At 40.8% G+C, this 25,692-nt stretch overlaps 1 protein-coding gene across 1 annotated transcript in view; it reads right to left on the reverse strand.

The window, feature by feature from the left end:
• The window catches only part of LOC112116425 (lysine-specific demethylase 4C), a 438,460-nt gene that overhangs the window by 231,619 nt on the left and 181,149 nt on the right, over positions 1–25,692 (reverse strand). The window lies entirely within an intron of this gene.

The following is a 25,692-nucleotide window of genomic DNA, read 5'->3' on the forward strand; positions in this document are numbered from 1 at the left end:
GCCCCACAGTTCAGACTATGAGGGTGTGAACAGCAGTATCTGAAAAGAGTTCTGAAGGTTTATCTCCAAAGGTATAAAATCATTATTAACTAGTGCCCTACATTATTACTCTCAGGCATATGTCAAGTCAACCTGTGGAAGGTGTAAATGTCTATTATGGAAAAGAAAGAACAAAGAAGTTTCTGATTTTATTTTTTTTAAAGATCACCAAATTCTACCCTACAGAGTTTGAATTCCTGTGCCAGAAATTGTCAACAAAATAAGTATGGTGGTGAGGATGCAGAGAAGTGTATCACCAAGGACCAATCAGCATGACTAGACAGATTCCAGGTTAAACCAGCCCTGAGTATTGTGGATTTCTTCTCAATTCATAGCTAGTTAATTTGATATCAAATCGTTTTTTAATATCGTACACACACCAAAACAAAACAATTATGATAAAAATACTATCTCCATTGTCAAATTAAAAACTCTTTTTTCTCTGTCACATTTTTCCGTCAAGGCCCATTTCTAGAGTTCTTTTCCATTTCAGCGTAGCTATCTTTTAAATAGAGAGTCCCAATAAAACAGAGTAACCTCTTTAATTGCATAAGATGGAAATACAGTTCTAGAAAAGAGGATGGCTTGAATGATTTCAGTTTCAAAGTATTGCAAATACTTCTAATGGAAGTGAAAGCAAATGATTGCATTAATCCACTGGTAATGTTAGAGCAGAAATTAATCCGTTTTGAAGTGTCTTAATTACAATATTTTCAGAATAAGTAAAAAGAAGCATTTACATTGTTCATATATAGCATTGCTTTATAAGCAAAAGCTGTGAATTAGAGAACCGTAAGTCAGCAAATCAGGTTGACAAACTCCAATTTTCTTCTTTCAATGAAAAAGATTTTTAATGTTTTTCATGTGTTTCATAATAGATGCCCATTCTCTCCTCAAAAACTGCTGAGTTGAAGAGAAAGGACTAAATCCAGTTTGAGCCACTTGACAAAGGAAAGTTGTTAAGGCTTTTCTTAAATCACTTTTAAAAGTAAAAAATTATCAATTAATCTTATTTGCTAGAAAATAAAGTGCCACCCTTTGGCGCTACAGAAAAGGAGGCAATAATCCATCCTGCCATAAGCAATCTCAGTATCCACTGATTTATCTGGGAATTGCACTTGCCTACACCAGGACTGAGTTTGGTCCAATATATTTAAGTTTCCTTTATTTACTTTATGTTGCATTAATCTAGGGCTCCTCCTTCAGGAGAGTGGCAGTAGCTCTTCATAGCCGTCCACTATTATCTATTGTTAAAATAGAGATAATGATACTGATCTCCTTTGTAAAGCACTTTGAGATGAAAAGTGCTGTACAAGAGTTAGGTATTCTTGTGATGATCAGGATCCGGGGGAGAACAGGGGTTCTGAACCTCAGAGAATAAGCATTTGAACCAACTAATTGTATACAATATTTCTGTACTATAACAGTGTATCAAGTAAGGTCTGTTATGAAAGCCAGTGAAACACTGGTAATTAATATCATTGTGAAATTTATATATTAACACTATATGACGAATTATGGATACTCACGGATACCATACTGTAAAGCAGTGGTCTCCAACCTTTTTACTCTCAAGATCACTTTTTGAATCTAAGGGCAACCCAGGATCTACCCTGCCCCGTCCCCAAAACCCCACCCCACTCACTCCATCCCCCCCCCCGCCATCACTCACTCTCCCGCACCCTCACTCACTTTCACCGGGCTGGGGTTGGGGTTCGGGAGGGGGTGTGGGCTCTGGGCTGGGGTCGAGAGGTTCGCAGTGTGGAAGGGGACTCTGGGCTAAGCCTGGGGCAGGGGTACAGAAGGGGATGAGGAATGCAAGCTCTAGGAGAGAGCTGGGGTGCAGGAGAGGACTCCAGGCTGGGGCAGAGTGTTGGGGTGCAGGAGGGGGTACACGGCGCTGGCTCTGGGAGGGGGGTCAGGGCTGGGGCATAGTGTTGGATTGCAGGAGAGGGTTTGGGGTGCAGAAAGGTGTATGGGGTGCTGGCTCCAGGAGGGGGCTCAGGGTTGGGCTGTAGGAGGGGGTATGGGGTACTGGCTCCAGGAGGGGGGCTCAGGGCTGGGGGTTCGGGTGCAGCCTTCCATCGGGCAGCACTTACCTCCGGTGGCTCCTGGTCGGCGGTGAGCACAGCAAGGCTAAGGCAGGCTCCCTGCCTACCCTGGCCCCACACTGCTCCCGGAAGAGGCCAACATGCCCCTGCAGCCCCTAGGGGGGAGCACGTGGCTCTGCGCGCTGCCCTACTCTGCAACCACCACCCCCGCAGCTCTCCCAGCCAATGGGAGCTGCGGGGGTGGTGTTTGCAGGCAGGAGCAGCACGCAGTGGGAGCCTCCTGCTCCCCGACCCCCGGGGCTGCGCTGGCCGCTTCTAGGAGCTGTGTGGGGGTGGAGTAGGCAGGGAGTCTGTCTTAGTGGCAGCCACACTGCACCGCCAGAGATCGCGATCAACTGGGAGATCCTCTAGGATCGACCAGTCGATCGCCATTGACCGGTCGGTGACCACTGCTTTAAAATCTGTGACCAAGCAAAGGGAGGAACTGGTTTCCTCCTGGAAAGGAAGCTACCTACCTGTCTCCAATGTAAATTAAGCATTATGGAAGCAAAACAACGGAAGCTTTATTTACCTATGAATCAGCAGGTGGATGGGAAGTACAGGAAAGCAAGAACAGCATGTGATCATTCTGACTCTGGGGACAAAATAATGAGTTTGGGGAGATAGCAGCAGAAACAAAAAGCCAATGTGGCATCCGTCTCTTGAGGAAACAAAGCAACCAGTACTTTTGATTCTGAATGGGTTGAATCCTGGCTACAACAGCCTGTCATGCTGGAGAATGCAAATGATTTGGTGCGAGTAAGAAACTGTGTTAAGCAAAGCTATATTTTGCTAGGATTAAGTTTTACACATGTTATTTTTGTTTTATTTGTAACCCTTTCAGCTCTCTTTCACTCTTGCTTGAAATCACTTAAATCGATGTTCTTTGTTAATGGACTTATTCTTAATTTTACTACAGACATCTCAGTGCTGTGTATTAAAGTGCAATGTATAACCTCAAATGAGCGAACAAGCTGTTGTGTACTGGCTCTTTGGAGGCAGCAAATTTGGTGCTACACCTCTGTGAATGTCCAGTAAGAGGGACTGGACACTACAGGGGAGACTGGGGGAGACTCAGGACTGGAAGCTCAGGGTGTGACATTTGCTGTTGGCATGCTGCTGGGTGTCAGGACTCTGAGCCAAAACTGCACAGGCTAAAGGCACCAACGGTTACAGGGTCGGTGGTGACAGAATCCCTTCACTGGTCTGGGTAAACCCCCAAATGTCACAATTAGTATCATCATCGTGCCAATTTTGGCTCACCTCTAGTATCCCAATAGAAGTCCTTTCAGCTTTGCATGTGGCACATACGGATAGCTGATGATCTTTTGTTTTACCAAATTTGAGGTAACTTACTCCAGATGAGAGAGATCAAATATGCATGTTAATCACAGTTTGCAAATTCTAACACTTTTTTGCCACAGAAACTCCATGTGTAGTATTATTGAAGGATCTTGTTGAGATTTAGTACCCAGGAGTAAATTTGAGATGAACAGAGCCAATGTAACTTTGAAGTTATTCAATGATGACTTAGGAACACCCGAATCTAGCAAACTCTCTATGGATGGTCAGGAGTCTGATTGTCCTAAAGAGATTCACCAGAGGGCTGAGAAGTTTTACAAAGTTTTCCCAGACATCAGGCTCAACTATAATGTCCCTCACTAGCCACCAACCTACATCGCCACACAGGGTAAGGGCTCCAAGACTTCAACTCCCTGCAGTCTTCATACAGAAACACAGTTCACCTCCTGTAGATCTTAGGAGCCTGCAGGAAAGGAGTGTGTGGCTGGCTGGGGGAGCAAGGAGAGATGAGGGGGCCTGCAGTAATCTAAGAGACTAAAGATAATGCAGCAACTGTGAAGGGAGGCTTGATGCAAGAAGCAGCTCCCTTGCAGAGCTGCTAAGCTCTACTGGAATGCAGCCCTGTTTCTCATAGGTCTTAGACCAGAGGTGGGCAAACTACGGCCCGCGGGGCCATCCTGCCAGGCCCCTGAGCTCCCGGCCGGCCCCAGCCCCTCTCCTGCTGTCCCCCCTCCCCTGCAGCCTCAGCTCACCGTGCCGGCAGCGTGGCGGTATGGCTGGCTCCGGCCAGGCGGCGCGGCTCAGGGGCTCATTTACAAGTGAACACAGGGTGCCCTGGCATAGGGGCTCCCAACAACAGGGGACCCCAGGGCCAGGCACTCAGGCAGCTCAGCACCGGTGCACCCCCTGCAGGGGGGGAGGGGCTGCACTGCGGGGGCAGGAGAGCAGGCGGGCGGTGCGGGTGGTGGGAGCACGGGGAACGAGTGGAGGAGCACCGGGCGGCCGCGCAGCCGGTCGGAGAGAAGCGGCGCTCTGAAGGGGAAACCGCTGCTTCTCTCTGGCTGCGTGGCTGCCCCTGCTCCTCCTGAGTCCTCTGCCCATGTTCGCAGGGCCACATTCCGAAAGGGGATGGGGGAGGTGGATAAGGGGTGGGGCCCCAGGGGGGCGGTTAGGGGCTGGGGGTCCCAGGAGGGGGGTTGTATAGGGGGTGGGGTCCCGGGGGCGGTTGGGGCAGGGATCCCGGGAGGTGGCAGTCAGGGGACAAGGAGCAGGGGGGGTTGGATGGGTCAGAGGTTCTGAGGGGGGCAGTCAGAGGGGGCGGGGGGCAGGCTGTTTGGGGAGGCACAGCCTTCCCTACCCGGCCCTCCATACCGTTTTGCAACCCCGATGTGGCCCTCGGGCCAAAAAGTTTGCCCACCCCGGTCTTAGAAGCTGCATAGGCTCCCCTTCTATGGGCATTACAGGAGTTCCACAGCAGCACACAGACTTTCCAAGCTCCACAAACTCCTGTGGCTCTGGATGCCTTTAAATGACATGTGATAGATGTGTAGTCACGTTGTTTACTGCACTAATGGAAGGCTTTCAGTTATTACAGTAATCTGCACAGTATAAGAACCTAGATAGAACAGAATAGAACTTTGGATTTTTTTTTAGACGAAAAACATGTGGAGGTAAGAAAGTATTGACCCTTCTGTGGACGTTCTAAGGTCCACTGAAAGAGTCCTGCAGGGTTGGTAGCATTAGATTTATAAAAGCACCACATGCAAAATAGAGAATTGCTGCCTCCCTGCCACTGCTTTTCAACTTTTGGTACCTGCTACTGTGGAGCTCCTAATATCCAGGGCTTCCTTATCTTCAGCGGTGAAGGACTCCAAGTATAGATCTATCTACTATTTCTCTGATGACTTTTCATATCTGTTTTCATTCCAGAAACCCATCAGTTCAAACAACTATATTTAGTTTTGCTATCAAGTTTGCAAACAAAAACATTGGGTCAATTCAGCAGACATCATCACATATGACCCAGTAACACTAAACAATATCCAAACATCAAATGTAAATCAAGATATGTTCAACATTATGTAAATGTGTTTGTGCAATAAAACATGATAGTTTAAACCAAAGGTGGATACACTGAACCCACCACCTTCTACCCTTTATAGTACCTACAGTACAGGAAATAATAAAGAAATATTTGTGACTTGTTCCCAAACCACCGCAGAACCCTTACGCTCTTTGCTGTGCAAAAGGCAGAAAAGCAACGTACCTAAGAGCAATTGGGACAAGAGGTCACTCATTTGTACCCATATATCTATCCATGGAAACCATATTTGCTGAGTTTGCATACAGTCCAGTACACCCACAGGGGAACAGACTCCCATTCATAAGCAAGCAGAAATCACATTAACACTAATAGGAGTTACTTGTGTACATCATGGGATGGCCATAAATCATAAATTTGCCGGGTTTGACTTTGCCATCTTTTGGGCTTGTGCAGGCTTTGGCAATTTATTCACAAAGGTGGAGTACATGAGCAGTAAGAGCACAACATTTGCTCTGTTTTGGGCTGTTATGCTCTCCTTACAAATGTGGGTAACTATAACAAACTCGTTACTGAGTCAAGCCCTTAACTCACTTTAACAAATTCAATTGGTTTCACATTGGTTATGTGTGACAAATGCCCATATTTAAATTATGTGAATTGTAGAAAATGTCACACTTCAATTATGTATTTTCACTACTGTATAACAAATGTCAATTTTATTTGATCTCAGCTTAATAATACCAATCATAAATATACCTTAATTTGTTTTATAAATGAAAACCTTGCATATATTGGGAGGGTTTGTTTGTTTGGGGTTTTTTAAACTTGTTTGTTTTTAACAGGCTCAGAAAATCTAATGCTATAGAGTTTAAGAGGTAATATCATGTTCTCCTAGCCATGTAAAAGCTTGTTTGGAGAAATTATTATATACACATTACAGGGGAAACTGGTAGTAACTACTATATTTAGATAGCCTACCACTTTTCATTATAAAAGATTCTTGTGACCTTTTTTTTTGATAAGCTCTCACATCTCTTCTGTTTGCAGCGGGACTTTGGCAGAGGGAATACCTTCTAGGTAGGGACTTTGTCCCATGACATTCTGTTCAGCTTTTGTTGAGATATAAAGAATTAAACATCACAACTTCCATTCTGCTGCTTGTATTTTTCAGGAAAATGCTAGTAGCCTGCCACAATAATAACTGAACAAACAATCGTTCTAATGCCAGCTGATGCCAAAGCAGCAGCACTACCACACATCCATGTACCTTCAACACCTAGGAGTCACTGGAGCAGCTGTGGTAGGGATGGTGGGGTTGCAGAGTCAGGCCAGGGTTCACCTGTCCACCTACAGACCCAGCACCTGGCCCCAGCTGCCCATGTCTTCCCCCGCTTCGCTCTCGGGGCACCACATGTGGCTGGAGCTCCCCCATCTGCCAGACTGTAGGAGAGACAGCTACGCTATAGTCCCCTCAACCACGCCTCAGAGCCAGCATTTAATCCACACAGCCAACCCCTCCTCAGGGGCGGGGGGGGGAACCTACCCCAATTTCTGGGTGAGGAGAAAAAGAGACACACAAGCCAGGCTGTGTACCCCTCCCCAACTTAACCACATTCCCAACACAGTGGTCCATTCCCCCCTCGAAGACAATAGCCTTCTCCTAATCCGAGGTAATTTAGTTAATCCTGTAACTCAGTATAAATTGCAATGCTGAAGGGTGACAGTTTTGATGATGCATGCAGGGGGTTGTTAAAGTTGCATATAATAGAATTAGTTTTTCCAGTTTCCCTTTGAAAACACCTAGGAAATTACATACAAACAAAATTCTATTAAAGAACATTCATTAGGTTGCAAAGTCAAGCACTTGGAAGTTACAAAATGCCATATTTATGCTTGCCTGAGCAGCTTTAATTCAGCCCCCTTGTGCGTATCTATTATGATACAGCCTCTAATTACATGATCCCCCATACTATTTTTCCTAGAGGACCCCTACCTCATTCAGTGTGCAGGATGGACTCACCAGGAGACACAATTAAGGTTAGATGTGTAACAGTAAATCTAGCATAATGAAACCTACATAATATTCTTTTATTACAGTTCTTTTGTATTTTATATATATATATTATATTTATTTTTTCTTCAGTGTTTCCCTAACATGTCTCCTAACTGAGGGGTATGCACTCCAAAGGCTGATTTCCTTGCAAGTTTTCCACAAAGTAAACAACTGTGTGTGCAAATTCCAGTAAATAAAACCTGGTTAAATGATCTGGTTCCCTAACCCACAGGATGCATAACACAGATTCTTCATATACTACATTAGGCCCTTATTACCTGTCGGGCCATTCCAGGTACCAGGGACCTGCAAGACATGGGGATGCCCCTTATTCCTAGCCACAATCTCAACAGTGGAGGCCAGGCCTTGAGTGACATAGGAGCCAGTATAGTACCTCTATACCACTCAAGAATTCCCCTATGCAAGGGATAGCACCCAATTTAGGTCTGCTTTCCATCATCTGAATAGTGCAGTGTGGCCACAGGACAATCAAGAATCTGGCCCATTATCTTATTTTAAATATCTGAGGGTACATTCTGTATGTGAATATATTGTGTCAATCCCTGAACAGAAATATACGCTTTGAAAATAAGTGATATTTAAATCTATGTACACTTACAAAAATAAAAGATTCTAGAAACTGAGCCAGACTGTAGTTTGCAACTTACAAAAAAAGAGGAATCAAGAAAATTTGTGAACAATGAATATGCTGGTAAATTATTTACTAACAGAAATGTTTACAGAAAGGTACCGTGAAACTGGTTAGACTCCTGAGGCCCTATATTTACTGAAAGTCTTCTGTTACACCATTCCAAACGGTCACAAAGCACCATTTTCTGTCACTGATGTGTATTAAATCCTCCAAAGCTAAATCAATCTTCAGAATTGACTTTAGCAGTCTAGTTTCGAGCAGCTTAAGTGTCTAACTAATACTGTAACACCGACTACTTCCAGCACTACCCAATCCTATTGGATCTGGCACAAGTTCAGAGGCAGTAATGTTCAATCAATAGAGGTAATAAATCAGAGGCTCTAAGCATGAATCAGAATACTGATCAAAATCAATAGCTTTGTGTACTTTAATTTTTAAACAGAAACAAAAAATGCTGCTTTAAAATAAGTTATGTATTCACAAGTGTCAAGATAATAATGTAAACACATCTATGTTACAATATTTGAGTTAAACTTAGCTTTAAAACAGTTAGTTGCTATTGTACGTCAAGTTAAGCACATTCCTTTTTAGGAGTCGCATAGCTGGAATATCACACTGCATTGTGTACTGTATTTGCAAAAAAGGTGATTGATGCTCAGTTAGGGCTTGATCCTGCAAGGTTATCAGCAACTCCAGAAGGTGCTAAGTGCCTTCAGCTCCCACTGAGTTATTCAATTGTATGACTAAGTTCTAACTCCATTCAACATAAAAGATATACACACATGGAAGGAGGTTCTCCCAAAGACGCATGTATTTGCAGAAGTTACATGTCCACAACGTGACAGGAACACATACCCTCCCCTAGAAAGGATTTTCTTCACAAGGTGAAGAATTAAGATGTAAGGGAGGTATAATGAATTCTTAATCAAGACACACTTAATAGAATAGATTTGCCCTAATGCCCATGGCAATGATTGCTGCTGGATTGGGATAGTATTATTAAAACTTCCACTCAAAGTGTAGTTTCACTCTGAAAAGTGAGTCTCTAAAAGTAGCATTTTGGGATCCACGACTGTTGTATCTCCACGATTTCTAGATTCAACATGCTCAGTTTATAAGTAAAAAGATTATTTCTCACTCCGCGTCTACAACCCCAATCTGGGATCTAAGAATCAAGCAGATTTTTAGTATCTCACACACCACCATCAGAAATAAAGGTCCTACTGGCCAAATCAGGTCTTCTCTAACACCTGTGCTATTCCGCTACCTTCAGTGCACCGGGGTAACTGATGGACCTTTACAAACAATTCTGTGGATGATACATAAAAAAGGAAATAATTCATCTCATTCTCTCTTAGATATGTTGGCTGCCAGACTAACAGGAGTAAAAAGCAGAAAACACTTATTTTAGTTACTTACAAGTCAGCAATTATGACTCTGAATTCACCAAGGGAACAAATCTGTTGAGAAAGTAGGTGCCGTTTTTACATACATTAGTTACTTTTCAGAACAGAACAACACTTCAATAAAATTGACTGGTGCTAGAGGGATAAGTGATGCTTAGCCAGATAATAAATTGGTATGAAATTCTAAGCTCCAATTTTTTAATTCAGAAATTCCCAAATAAAAGTTAAAAAAAGAAATAAAGCATGAATATCTAATGAATACAAAGCTTACTTCTGTAATTTTAGTTGGGACAAGATTTTTATTTTATTTGAAGCCTTTTTGAGCCTTACAAAAAAAATCTCCAAAAGACAGGTCTCGGTTCCTAATCTGGACAGTTGTTCAATCAATTCACAGGATCCTTCCAGATTCTCTTCCTTCAATATTAAGCATAGCTCCTATAAAATGTAATAAAAGTTGCCTGCATGCAATAAGGTGAGAATGTGTTCCTCAGGCTTATAAATACCATGGGAATGTATGTATTTTTCAATACATCAAAGGTTACAAAATTCTCTAAATAGTGATATTACATTTGAATTGGAAGCTTTAATGGTTATAGTTCATTTGTTGTTACTAATTTGCCCTTATTTACGGTAGAACTGCATTTTAAATAAACTGAATACACATTTTTACTTGAATCATCATCTTTAATAAACCTAGTATCAACATTATTTCTACTAAATAAAAGTACAAAAGTTAAAGTTAAGTTCACAAGAGCATGATTTTGTTTACCAAGTTCTAGAAACATTTTGTTAGTTTAAAGGTAAACATTTTCTGAAAGTAGTATTGTATGGCAGCCAATTGAAAAGTCATGTGAGAATAACCAGAATTGATTCCAATATCAATAAAGAATACACAAAAATCAACAGAAAAATATAATTTCACTGTAGTTCAATAGTGTCGGCGTTTAATTCCCTAATTATCCCATCTCCCTACATTTCACAAGCTTTACTGCCAACTAAAGGAAAGAACAATTAAGGCATTTCAGACACACAGTTTATAGTTATTATGGGCTATGTTTTTAAAGCTATAAATGGAAAATATCCTGATGTAGAGCATTACCCACTTACAATCACAACTTATCTGCCCATATTTGAAAATTTGGTTCTATACGTTAGTTATTTAACACCAAGCAGCCACCACAAATATAAAACACTCACTAAATCTTGTATGAAAATACTGTGCAGTATTTTCAAAAGTGCTCAGCTTTGGCATAAATCCACTCTTAATTTAAGTCAATGGTAAAACTTCCGTTGACTTCAATGGGAGAAGAATTAGAGCACTTTTGAAAATCCCACCCATTGTTTTCATGTAGGCAATTTCACATACTTATTGGGGAGAGTCGGGGGGGAGTTCAAATACTTATTTTACTGCATTCATTATGCAATTAAAAAAATTACGAAACAAAACTGAGTAAATTTCGTTTACTGCTACCGATGGGCACAAATCCTAGGCAGAACTGCAAGCCAATGGGTCAGCTCTGTGGTCCAGTGTTAGAGACGTGAATTCAAGATGGCACCTCCTCAGTTCTCTTGATTCTTAAACTGGTGGAGCTCAGACAACATTAACCAGAGAAGAGGCCAGTTCTCTGTAACTTTGGCCAGAACACCACTGCCATGATTTATAAGGAATGAGGGAGTACAAAGATGGCAGAAACAATTGCTCCCTATCTGGTCAATATCAGTTGTATGTTATTATAAATGTCTACAATGAGGAAATGTTTTATTGTTATATATGACTCCTTATGTGATCATCACCATAAAATCTAGATTCCAACCTCAGGTTATCTGACAAATTTCTTCAACTAATGAGACATATCAGAAATAAACCTCCTGAACAAACAAGCTAAACTAATCTGATCTGTCAAATGTAAAAATAAAATAATAATAATAATAATAATTCAGATAGGAAACTTGCTGCACCTGCTCCCACCCACAAACTCCTTGGAAATGCAGAAAGGGAGAATCCATGCTAATAATTTCTATGTTAAGACATTCCTTCTCAGCAGGACAATTTTTTTTGGAAGCAGAATAATGTTACAGTGAGAATTCTACACACAGAGAAGCCCCACTATATTGCATAAAATTATTTAAACATGCAAGCCTCAGCAACATGAACTCTGGAAATCCTCACAATCCTTGCACTGCTGTGAATTCCCAGAAAGACACTCTCAAGTGGTAAAAAATGCTAAAAAAGGGACCACCACGGCCTCAACATTCAAGCCCATAAAAATCTTTGAAAGTAGAACTTCCTCAACTAGATTGATTCAATACGGGAAACAAGCCTTTTCCCCATATTACACTGAAAATGGTCTGATTTTAGAAATAGTCCAAAAATATTGAGGGCTCACAGTAAATGTCATATGTATTATTGTATTTCAAGGCCTCAAAAATAACAACAGGTTTATTTTCAGAAGTCCCTGCACTTTACCTTACTGAAATACTGGTTTTGTTTTTAAATAAGAAGTTGTACATTATTTTGAAAGCTATATCCATGCAAGGGGCAGATATATATACAGTATATTACAAAAAAAGCTATTCTGAGTCAGCAGGAGATATATATCAGCACAGATGGAAAGGCAGGCAACATTAACCACCATAAAATAAAATCATTTTTAAAGAACTGAATTTCAATTTTAAATATAAAACAAAAACCCTGGAGTAAACAAAAACAAGAGGCAACTCTAAGCAAGAAGTGTCTCTGTGAAGCAAACGTTTCAGTGCAACTCTTCTTCAGATGTTTTAGGGACAAAGAGGACATAAATCAGAACTATTTAAACGAAGATTCTTTGACAAGAAAATCTACCTTCTTTTTCTGAACTGAAACTGTGTTTGAGCAAAACATCTATTTTACGAGTTTCCAGGAAAACAGTCCGTTTATATGACATGGGTTAGATCTAAATCCAAAATCCGCTCCACATTTGTTCATGAGTTGTAACAAGACATGATTTAAGGCACTCATCTTTACTGGAGAAAGAGAGAAATACTTTGTAATTAGGATTATAAATTCTCTATGTGCTAAAATAATAAATCTCTCAATTCTAAAGCTAGTACTTTGAACATGACCAGGAACATAACATATAAAAGAAAACAGAGAAAAAATATTCCAGTATAAAATCAATGCTAAAAGGGTAACATGTAAATAGTCATTTGAGTCCACACAGTATATACACGTTTGCAGTTGTTAAAGTAAACTGTAAAAAGAGGGGAGTGCCCACTGGATCAGATAAGAAAGAGAGGGAGGGGAGTACTGCTCCTCCAACTCAAGAAGAGGAGGGCTACTTTCCACCTTACTTAACTCAGCTCTTTGTGTGTGTATATCAAATATATGCATGGAGCCTGTGACAACATAAGTAAAGTATACATACTAAAATTGGATGTCTCTTACTTGTTGCTCCCTGATTTTGTTTCTGTTTTTTTCCCACCAGCCTTCTTCAGGTTTGTTGATGAATTTAAGTCAGTCTGTAAGTTTCTGAATCTTTTTCAAAACGACAGCAATAATCCAACCACATTTAAATCCAATTCCTGTGGAGGTGGAACTGATACTGTCACGATTTCTGTCACTACTTTCACGTGATGTACTTATCTCGTACTCCAGCATGGATGACAACGTTGGGTAGTAATTGATCACTTTTTGGGGCAGAGAAGTGTGTAGGTTTGCCTTGTTACTGTCATTGCTAGAATAGGCAGAGCACATGTTCACATAATTGTTTCCTACTGTAAGATTTATAACCAAAGTATGAAGTTTAGATTTCATTTTCTGGTAGAATTTCCTCTGTTCTTGTGTTTTCATGTCCTACTACAAACTAGGAAGGGGAGGGCAATATAGTGACATAAATCTGTCTATCTAAAATGTATGTATTTATAATATATTAAACCAATATTTTATCTCAATTAATACTAAGTTTAGCTTCTTTCAAACACTGCACTAAACATACACTAAAAAGGCCTACTCTATTTCTCAGGCAAATATTTACAAGAAGATACTTTAAGAATTAAGCAGAAGCACGGTCAGCTCTGTCATTGAAAGAAACAGCAAAGCACTGGACAACTAAAAGGCACATTGAAGTTGATTAGAATTAATGGGAGTTATGTATCTACCTCCCCATGCATTAGGGCCAGTAGAGCTGGATACGGTCAGATATATTACTTTTCGATATAGCCCTGCTAATATGCCTTATAGTCCTTATCTACAGACGGTGTTACAGTACTAGTTAGTTCATTTCTCACATTCTCCGGAATACTGATTGCAGAACATTTTGATGGTTGCCAAATGCTGCTGATTCTATGATTTAGAAAAAACATCCACCAGTGGCTAAAAAGAAATGGTCTAATCAGTTTTAGTTTGGTATTAATTAATTACTTTTAATTTTTAATTATTACTGTTAATTTTTGCACTACATTCATCTGGGACAAAAAATAGTCTAATCAGCTTTACTCGGTTTTTAGGCACTTTCTGAGTCGCATGTCTTAACATAGCAATGCAGTGTTTGAATTAAACGTTTCAATTCCTGCTGCTGACAACCCACCCAGGGGCGCAGCACTACAAGCGGTGGCTGTACCGGGATATGAATTGGATGGACCTCTGCAGCTCAGGAAAAGCCCAGCCGGGGGCAGTGGAACACACACTTACTCAATGTGGGGCTTTGTTGTTTCCTTCTAGCAGCTAGACCACAGAGAGACTTGAGTCTGCTACTGGCTTTTAAACAACAGAGCAGGAGCTTTTAACTCAAGCAGAAGAGGCTCATATTTTCACATCCAGAAGTCCTAAGTTCAAACCCTACTGAGAACAGCCCGCCCAATGGTGTCATATTACACAAACATTGCATGCTCAACGGGAATCGTGATGCCTAGCTCCCAGCCGCAGCCTATGCAACAGAGCAGCGAGCAGTATGCACATATGGGCAGAATTTGCCATCCAAGGAATGTGTCAACACAAATCAGTTGAGGCAGCTGTAAAGAGCAGGGCCTGGACAGGTGTGAGAACTCAGCCATCTCAGTTGAAGTAGCTTACCCACTGAGGAGCATGCAAGCCATTTCGCTGCCCAAAGAGCAAAAAATACAGATCAGCTGCTCGCTACCATCAGCTGCATCCACTTGCTGCTCTTATCACTAAAAAACCCAGCCAGCTCCCCACGAGCCAGGCATCTGTGACTAGTTCCCCCAAGTCCTGGACAGTTAAGTCAGTCTTTCACTCACCACAATTCTGGCTAACCACATCTCCCATTGCCACACGACATGCACTGGAATCAGGGTAGCAAACGCAGTAGCTGAACAATGTGGCACTTGTATACAATCCTGCTCTGTCCGAGTTGTGGTATTTCTATAGGGAGGAAACGTATGAATGTTCCGTGCCGGGCTCCTTTCAATGACACCACTCACCAGGGAGCATAGCATACTCCTGCTGTTTGCCAATGGATTCTGCTTCCCTGGATGTAGGAGGATACTGGCACTGATCTTTGTCTTGCTGGGGTACATACTTACTTGGCTACACAGCATCTGGTACTGCAGACCGAGCTGATGCTGTCAGCCAGCATCAGAGGGAATGGAGATAACCCTGGAGCAGACCAGCAGTGACAGAGTGATGGCAAGAATCACTTCAGCCAGCTACTGTGGGTGACCATTCTACAACTTGTTGGTAGCCAATTCCAAAACTTCCTTCCCCATTACTTCTCAGGAATATAACTGGCCTCTCTCATTTTCCACAGGCAACTTGTAGCAAAGGGTAACAACGCAAAGATCACCCTCCTCTCCAGATGAAGCACCACTTGCAAATGACCAGTGCAGAGTTACAATGGTCATATGCTGTAGTTTCACGATCTAGCCCTACATTACTCTCCACATGCAAAACCCTATTACTGAGCCAATTCTGAGCCCCTCCCTCCCCACCTTCTCCAGGGCCTGTAAAAAACTAAGGGAGTGGAACCAATGTGCTACAACTGTGTGCAGAAGAAGTGTGTGTTGTGGAGAGTCCACACAGAGGACTGGACGCTCTGTGGCTCCATGATGGAGCGCTCAATCCATGGCATTATACAGTACAGTTCTGGGAATGGGGTTGGCCAGAAATATTCATGCAACTACACAAAGCCACTGGCTAAAACTCAGTATGGAAGGAATGCAAATAGACACCACCGCCCCACCCCCGTAAAAAAAAAAAAACAAAAAAAACCCCATGAGAATCATTGATATTGACTCAGAGCCATTGTGGAGATCTGAAAGCAGAGTTTTACTCTACATCTGCTCTTTGCAGACTGTTACCATCCCCTGACTATACTGTACTATTGTCATTTCATCATGATTCTTTGAAACGTATAACATGTTGAAAGGCTATCTTGTTAGGACTATGGATCTAAATTTTCTAATATAATACAGCTAAAACATGGAAAATCTGTCAAGAGCTTTTTAAAGAGTAAATTCAAATACACAAGTCCAGTTACAAAAAAAGTTACAAATCAGATTATTCTGCACAGCTGCAGGAAATGTATTATATTTATAAACCTTAAAAACTCCTTTAACTATTAAGAAAAACATATTTAAAGAATGCCTGAGCTAAGCATCTGACCTAGAAATGATTTTCAACAGCAGTCCCCAGCTGAGCTAGTGTTTACAGTCATGATTGCAATTGTCTCATTTTCAAAAAGCAAACATAGCCACAGAGTATAAATTTGTCTCCAGTGAGAAGTCCAAGCATGGCCCGAACAAAATCTCTCTTATCCAGCCAGTTCTCATGTCTTATAATGAGCTCTACCACTCAGTGGGATAATTAAGAGTTGATTTTCTATAGGAAGGCAATACTAGGATTTACCCATGTCACAGGTAAAAAGCATCTGTTAATTAAATACTCAAAGGGAATTGCTTGGGAAAAAATTAGTCATTTACAGATATTCATCTCATGCTAGTGTGGGACCCATTTGCTAACACCATTCATCTACAATTGTCAACTGTTTAAATACTGGAGTCTATTTACCTCACGTAAAATGGATTCCAGTTATGCACTGACATCATGTTTATTATGAACTACATATATAACACCTTTATTAGACCATGATCATGTAAGAATATAACTGTTTGATTATGAGGCTACATTTCATCTTATATATGGGTCAAAAACTTTCATGACCAATAAAAAAACTCAGCAGAAATAATTGGTGGGAGAATAAGAAAGATGATTTCTTAAAGTATATTTTTAAAACCACCCAATTCAAAGAAATTTGTTTATTAAAGATGTTCAGTAACCCCTGTCTTCTTGGTGCAGCTCGAGTGGCACAAATGTTGTGTGTGTAACTGGGTCCTAGAACAGACACAGCTCTAGAAAAACTCTGACATGGAATCCAAATTCATCTATTTCAAATGTGTCCCACATCTTTCATCTTTTTTTTTTTCAATTATTTTCTTTTCTTTCAAGAACGAGTACTATTCATATATTAGCTTCTCCTGATAGAAGATCTTTAACTTTCATCACTGTAGACCCTTCTTACCCTGTTAGCATTGTGCAGTAAAAATAGCATCACAATTTTCATCTCCAAGATGCATTTGGACTGTGTCGTTTAATTTTGTTAATAAATTAATATTATTTCTGCATAATCTACTAACAGGGTGGTTAAGAATTTAGAACAAATGCACCATTTCAACCTTATTTTAAGTCACTTATATCTTTTCCATAAAATTACACACAACACAGTGTTTGGATTGATCCCTTTTGTCTTCATTTTTTTAAAGTCTGACACAATCCCATTATATAATTTGAATTTTCAGAATGTGAAGAAATGTGCATTTTGAAATAGTTAACTTTTTCAGAGGCACTTTGCCCTCAACTCAAAATAGCTATCTTATAAAATGTCATACATGACACGTAGTTAGTGCAACACAGTTAGAATGCGAGCTTTCCCTTGTCTGAAGCAATTAGGTTTTGAAAAGATAACATTCTGAATGTTTCAAAATCATGAACTAAGGATACTTTCCTTAAACTTTCAAGTCCAGACTAAATATATAGATATGCACACTCAGATAAAGCCACTGGTATTTATCTGAACCATCACACATTCTAATGGGAAGTAGTGCAATATTTTTGAGTACATACTTATTCAAATAAGCTGAGAAAGAGAGAAAAAGAAAATGGAAAGGAAGAAGGCAAGAGGTGACAAAGAGCATGAAGGCATTTATACTGCATCTTACTATATGTCCACAAGGACATCGTATGAACCTTCCACAGAGTTTACAGCTGTTTCTCCAGTTGATTGCTGCTCAATTATTTTCCCTGACTGAAAACCCTTCTTATATTTTCACTTTGTGACCTGCATATGAAATTTTAAAACTTATAGTATGACTGACTTCATTCTGCCCCCTCAGACATAAGGATTAGGTCACAAAATACATATTCAGTCAATACAAATGTCTACATATATTTTAAGAGAAACAAGGTAGATGAAATAATATCTTTTATTGGACCAACTTCTGTTGGTGGAAGGCACAAGCTTTCAAGCTTCACAGAGCTCTTCTTCAGGTCTGAAGAAGGAAACCAGAGTGTTTACATATATTCTAGGACTATAGAAAAAGCTGAAATTTGTACATGAATCAAGTGCACAGTTTACATTTCCAATAATTTCTAAATTAATGTTGGAGGCAAATTATTAAAGGGCAATTTAGAAGACTATGAAGTCTAATAAGAGATTCCACCACGGGGGTGGACGTTCTTCAGTCAATGTTGTGATGGGATAACCAAACCCCACACTGGGTCAGAGGGGTTAATGAGAGCCTGGGGCTCTATGAGCCCCACTCAGCTACACATGCAGTAAGTGTCAAGGCTGGAGGAAGGACTTAAAAGGGTTCAATCTGGCTCAGTTGGGGGCTGACTGGGAAGGAGAGCAGATTGCTGTCTCTCACTCAGGGAGAAAGCTTAGCTGGAAACAGGGAACAGAGCTGGCCTGCTGGCAAACAGAGCCTCCCTGAAGGAAGGGAGCCCCAGGCAGTTGTAAAAGTAATCTGGGGAAAGTCAGTTGGTCTACGCTGGTGGAGAGGCCTCCAAGGAGCAGGAAGACTCCTGCAGGGTCAGAAATGCCCCTGCGAGGGAGTGGAGAAAACTCTCCTGCAGCAGAACCAGATGGGTGGAAGAAAATGCTAAGAAGCTCGATAGTGATCCTGGAGAAGAGACCTAAAAGAGAGAGATGCCAATACACAGTGACCCCAGGAAGAGGCCGTGGGGAAGGCCTAAGAGAGACTGAGTTCGGAGGTGGTCCAGAGAGGCATCAAGGGATCTAGAAATTCAGTGAGGATTCTTGCAGCACCCAAAACCCTACCACCTTGTGCATTATCACATTACAATAGGGTCTCCTAATATACAAGCAAACATATACACTATATGCAATAAAAATCCAACATACAGTATGAGGTAGGAAATGCTGATTATATGCATCTAACGTTATTTAAAAAATACAGTAAAATCATAAATGGATAACAGTTGAAGTTGTTAAAAAACCTCATTGAAATAGCAATCAAAATTAGCTTTTTAAGAGCACACACAATAATATTAAATCTTACATACTCTACACAAGTATGCATATCTAAAGTTACATAATGACAAACTGTGGTTTTTATTGCATGCTACTGTTTCTCAGATATTATGTCAAATTTTAGATCTTTGTGTGCTCATGTAATTAAAAAAACCCATAGTTCTGCATACATGCAATGGGGCCTTAGTTCTGATTTTCCCAAATTTTTTGAGATCTAGTCTCTCACTAAACCATTTAATATTAACATAACTTTTCGGCTATGTCTGCATGCAATGTTAAAACATTTGACTACTAATCATCTTATGCTTTATCTGACTTTGAAATATATGATGAGATTATTTTTGTACTGTAATATTTAAATATCCATAATTTAAACTTTACAGTTTTAATTCAAGGAACCTCAAGGTGCCTGATTGTCATCTATTCATTTTTTTGAGCCAAGACATTCTGATTGAAAATATTTTCACAATATCAGCTACTGAAACCAACAGCTATATACATAAACCAGAAAGTTTCTACTAAAATGAATAACATATTAAATCCAATGGTATTTTTACTTTTGTAATGTCCTATGTTTTATTTTAAATTTAATATTTTATTTATCCCATTACTTTTTCATATTCAGAAACTTTAAAAAATCCAATAGATATTCAAAGGAAACAAAGCATTTTGGCAAAACCCACCAATTTATGATAATTTCTGAAACCAGAAAACTCAATTCTATCCAACATACTTTTAAGTTGATCAGTGCATCTGGTTGGAGAAAAAGAAATTTCCTATATATAAATAATATACTGGTCATCTTAAATCTTTACCAATTCTTAATTTAGAGGCGATAAGCATGTTGAAATTAACTCTTTTGCTTGTGCGTTTCCCATACAGATGTATCCTGAGAAGCTAAACTGAAATTTAAACTGATAATTAAAAAAAAAATAATCAAGACCACACTTAAATTTTCTGTATGCAATACACTGTGGTTACTATTAAAAATTAAACACTTCCAACAGTAGAACAAGTGTGGTATCTTAGGTAACACTGTGTTGACTATGGGCAGCTGCTGACTTTTTAAGAGCAACCGCAAGAGACATAAACCAGGATGGTATTATTAAAACAACCCAGATATTATTAAAACATGCTTTCTTTAATCATACAGATGTGCAAAGAACATTGAGTAAACCACATATCAGAAAAAAAATAAAATACAATTTCCATTATAAACTGAAATGTATTTAACCAGATCTAGTCACCAATTTCTCCATTAAATACTTCAATCCATTTCTTTTTAAAATCAAGGTCTGTTAGTAAGTAATTTGCATAATAAAAAGTTAATATAAAGTACTTTAACGAGTGAAAACAAATTGTTAGTTCCTATTTTATAAGATCATTAATGGTTGGCTTTATTAGAAAAGAAATCCTTTTGAAAAAAAATATTTCCTATATTTGTTGTCAGAATACATTTTGTCTTATGACTCTAAACACTATTTACGTCCCAGTTCCTAGGTACTGGCAGATGTATTTACCTAGTTATCTATTTCCTGTTTCATTTCTAGTATCCCTCCCTTGCTGCTATAGTATGATATGCAATTCTTTTACAGATGCTGTTCTGAATATGACACTGCAGTCAGCACTGGCAATAATGATTACAGGGTGCTACAAATACCAGGAATGATCCATTTGACATTTTGCATAGTCAATTAATTTCCGAGTTTTCAATTTTGCTGGGCTCTTTTTGAGAAGCATGTCAGCTAAATATAGTATATCTGGTTGATCTACAATATTTTAACCCCAGCTAACAGAATATTATCATATGTCAGATAAAGAATTATGATCATTTTGTTCTAACACATAAAGCTCTAGTCTAACTGTTTTACAGACAAAACAAAAAAGCAGTAAAGGGTTTATTCCCAAATTTAGGCCCGATCTACACAGGGGCGGGGGGGAATCAAACTAAGTTACGCAACTTCAGCTACGTGAATAACGTAACTGAAGTCGACGTACTTAGATCGACTTACCGTGGTGTCTTCACCACGGTGAGTCGACTGCTGCCGCTCCCCAGTCTACTCCGCCTGCGCCTCTCGCGGCGGTGAAGTACAGGAGTCGACGGGAGAGCGCTCAGGGGTCGATTTATCGTGTTTAAACTAGATGCAATAAATTGACCCCCACTGGATCGATCGCTGCCCGCCGATCCGGCGGGTACTGTAGACATACCCTTAGTCTTGTGCTGCTCAAGCTGTCAGTGTCTGGGAATTGCTACAGAAACTACAATTAGCCAGAGCAAAGCCTGTATTGGGAGTTGTATATAGAATGTTCTCTTGAGACTCCTATCAGATATTTAGCTACAAAGTTACAGTAAGTGGCTCCAAAGGGAGCATCATCCAAGTTCTCTTTGTAAAGAGTTTCCTGAAATGCTTTCAAGCGAGGGAGTCTAAATGGAAGACAAATTACTGTAGATCCTTAGGACTTCTTTAGGTGGTGATAAGAAAAGTAAGGTACATCTAAGGTGACCAGATGTCCCGATTTTATAGAGACAGTCCCAATTTTTGGAGCTTTTTCTTACATAGGCACCTATTACCCCCCACCCCGTCCCGATTTTTCACGCTTGCTATCTGGTCACCCTAGATATATCACACTGTAGAAAATCAGCATGGATTGTGGTGAGGATATGCTTTGTTTTTAAACAGATCCGAGGAATCTATAAGTCTTACCTGGAGCACACTTTTTATTTTCATTATTTATTTCTGCTTCTGGGTAATTGCAATTATTAATGTCCATTGCTTTTTCATATCAAAACTCACATGCTGATGCAAGACTATTCTTATACATGGGGGCTGCACAATTTAATCCAGGAAATAAACATGTACAGTAAGCGCACAAACACTTCAAGATATGCTGTATTCTAAACTATGGAACAGTTTTAAGCTTTCAAACATAACCAGAAACAATGGGCCTGATTCTTCTCTCACATACGTTAGTGTAAGTCAGGAATAACTCCTCTGACTTCAGTGAAGTTGCACTAATGTAGCTCCTGACTTTGTATGTGACTTCCTAATGAACATGAGAAGAGAATCAGGCTTTCCGCTGATCTGTTTAAAAAACAAAGAAAACCCTGCCTCATTCAGTGCCCAGGCCTATTTGGTCCACATGTAAATGACTGATCCCCAAAGGGGATCCATCTAGTAAACCAAAAGGGCCTCTCCCTCTACAGGGGGAAAAGTACGAGAAAAAAAAATCACAGGGATCAACTAATCCCAGGGGACAACAAATGGGAGTGAGGGTCATAGGTTTAAAATCAGGGTCCCAGAAGGGTACACTGAACAGAGGACCCCAGAAAGTGCCCACTGTTCCTCAAATGAACCCAGGGAGCTAGTGGATGCCATTCAGAAGAACTCCACCTGGAGACACAACCAGACAAATGTGCAAAAATGGGCCCCACAGTCACAAGGAAACCCCACCCACTCCAATCCTCTTCTCCTGGACTGATATATGGCCTGCTTTAATTTATTTATTTATTTAAAATTTAAATTTATTTAAATTTAAATTTATTTATTTAATGCCAGAAGGAGATTGATGAGGAGGTCTCATGACTTTGTGGGGCCACAGATGGAATGTGCATGAGTGAGGAGGTGCAAGGAAAAATGCAGACAACACCTGAATAAGAGGTTCTGGAAGAGCCAGAAGAGGCACTGCAACCTGATGCCCTACAGAGATGTGTGCCAGGGTCTCCCTCTCGTCTCAGATGCGACAGGTGTCAGGGAAGTTTGTGAACTGTGCCAGGTACATGCCCGTGCTCATGACTCCACAGAGGAGCCTCCAACAAACATCCCTGGTGGCCTGTGGAACCAGAGTGGAGTACAGACTGGCCCACAGGTCTCCTCGCCCTCTGCCGGTGGCAGCAAGTCCCACCACTTCATGTTGGAAGTTGTGTACCTATTGTAGGTTGGGGGGGGAAAATGGTGAGCCTACACCCACCCACAGCTAAAGGCCCTCCCCCTTAGCCGGGGGGAGGCGCCCATTGACCCAGACCACCAGTAATTACAGGGGACAACAAATGAAAAAACTGGGATGGGAGTGAAAGTCATAGAGCAAGAATCAGAGAACCAGAAGGAAACACCAAGCACAGAACCCCTGAAAGCATTCACTGCTCCTCAAAGCAATCTAATGAGTCAGTGGGCACTGCCCAGAGGACCTCTGCCTGAAGACATGATCTGAGAAGGGATTAGAAAAAGGCCCCACAGTGACAAACCACCCCACCCCCTGACTAGCTTCCATCTCCTGGTATCTTCTGTAGGGCCCCAAGCAGCTGAAGGGGGGCCCCCATTCGCTTTCTATTATAAGAACTTGCCCATTTTAGAATTGTGGTGGGAGTGGGCCCAAAAATATTCCTGCTTAGGGCTTCTAATGGGCTAGTGCCGGCTCTGCCTGGTATGATGCATGGCCAACGTGGCCAGCGCCAGGAGGAGGTTGATGAGGAGGTCTTGTGACTTTGTGGGGTCAAGGGTGGGTGTACATAAATCTGGAGGTTTGGGGAAAAGTGCAGACAGAACCTCAGTAAGAGATTCTGGAGGAGCCAGAAGACGAGCTGCAACCTGATGCACTTTACGTAGACGTGTGCCAGGATCTCCCTCTCACCGCAGAAAAGACAGGTCTCGGGGGAGTTTGTGAACGGCTCCAGGTACACAACTGCTCTTGGCTCCATGGAGGAGCCTCCAACAAATATCCCTGGTGGGCCGTGGAACCAGAGTGGAGTATAGACTGGGGCTCCTCGCCCTCCACCAGTGGCAGCAGGTCCCGCCCCTTGCTGTTGGAAGGTGTGTAGCGAATGAGGCAGGAAACCATGAGGATGGCCTCATGGTTAAGAAAGTTGAATGCTGCCTCTGCCAGAATTCCTATTTATTGCTGAGCAAGTCAATTAAACCAGTTTTCACAGGTGGCCACTAATTGTATGATCCTCAGTTTCTGAGTGCTCATCATGAGACATCTGAGGCCAGATTTGCAGAAGAGCTGAGCACTCACAACTGCAACTGAATACAACTGGAGCTATGCTTTGAACATGAAAGTGCTACAAATTGCCTTAATTATCGGGCCCTAAGTGTCTCAAATTGGGCACCCAAAATTAGTAGACACATTTGGCCATAATCTCTTTGTGCCTCGCTTCCCCAGCAGTAAAATGGAGATAATGCCCCTCCCCTCCCCCATTTCACAGGGGTGTTGTGAAAACAGATTAGTTAATGTTTGTGAAGCATCCAGATGTTCTGGTGAGATCACCACAAGAACAGCCAGGATGAAATTAATATATTTTTACTCAGTGCAAGGTTTGGATATTATACAATAAGGCCGAAAGCCATACATTAAATGAGGAGACTAAAAAGAAATATTGAACATCTGCGCATTTACTGAATGAGTCTGGGATCCTGTGGAAAAAACAATATGTGATCCTGTAATTAAAGACAGTATCATAATACATATGCACAAAGGGGCCAGATCAAGTTGCACAGACATCCTTAATTCTAGCATTTCCTAACCTTTGAGAGCTTGAATTTGCAACCTATACAATTTTAGTCTCCCTAATATGAAGCCAATTTATCTAAATCACAAAAAATATGGAGATTCATTTAACTGATATGCAGACTAGCAAAATACATGGATTGTTTCAAAATTCAAGGCGAACATTATACAAGCACCTTTCTGTGAAATACTCTGCATAGAGACATTTGATTTGTTTTTCTCAGTATATGTTCTTGTGACAAGTCTTTTTCATTCCAACAACTAAAATGGAAATTCAAATTAGTTTGCTAATCTTAGTTCAAAGCATGTCCATAAACAGGTACAACCACTAATGTCTTACAACTGCTACACTGAGCTACATGTGTGGAAGGAAACACTTCCAAATATATAAGCTGGAGACATTTTTGAACAAGTGAACTGGAAGCACTGATTCTTGAAAAATAAAACAATCTTTTTTCATTTAATTAGCTCTTTTCTACCATCAGTGATCAGCATGCTGATCATAGGTATAGCCGCCACTGATTGAAAACAACTATAGCCTTAACGCTGTGTAGTACACAAAACTAAAATGCCTGGAGAAACATGTTTCTACTTTGATTTCATATTATCCTAATTATATTATCCTGCACAAGGAACCAAATCTACTGGCACAAAAAACTCCTGAACTCTGGGCCTAGCAATCTCTCAGGTTCACCCACATATGAGAAATGTCTAGCCTCCTGGTTTATACCAGGTAGGGGGATGCCCATCACAGCTCTCTTCTACCCTATGTGCTCCTGCCTCCTTACTCACTAGCATTCTCAATACAGCATGTGTTGCTGCTGGCAGGCTGCCAAAAACATCCTGAGGCACCCAAGTGAGAGGAGGGAAATGCCAATTTTTATCAGTTTGTATACCTGTCAAAGCTGAATGGAATTCTATAGGATAAAGAAAAGGACGTTCAACAGCCCAAAGGCACTCTCCGGTCAGAATACCAACAGCCTGCTGCAAACGATGGACGTAAGAGAGCTTCTAAGAATAGGCTGCAAGAATCTTTTATAATGGGAAGTATTATAC

Source organism: Terrapene carolina, unplaced genomic scaffold (assembly GCF_002925995.2).
Source record: "Terrapene carolina triunguis isolate 2854851 unplaced genomic scaffold, T_m_triunguis-2.0 Scaffold35022, whole genome shotgun sequence".
Taxonomy (NCBI): domain Eukaryota; kingdom Metazoa; phylum Chordata; order Testudines; family Emydidae; genus Terrapene; species Terrapene triunguis.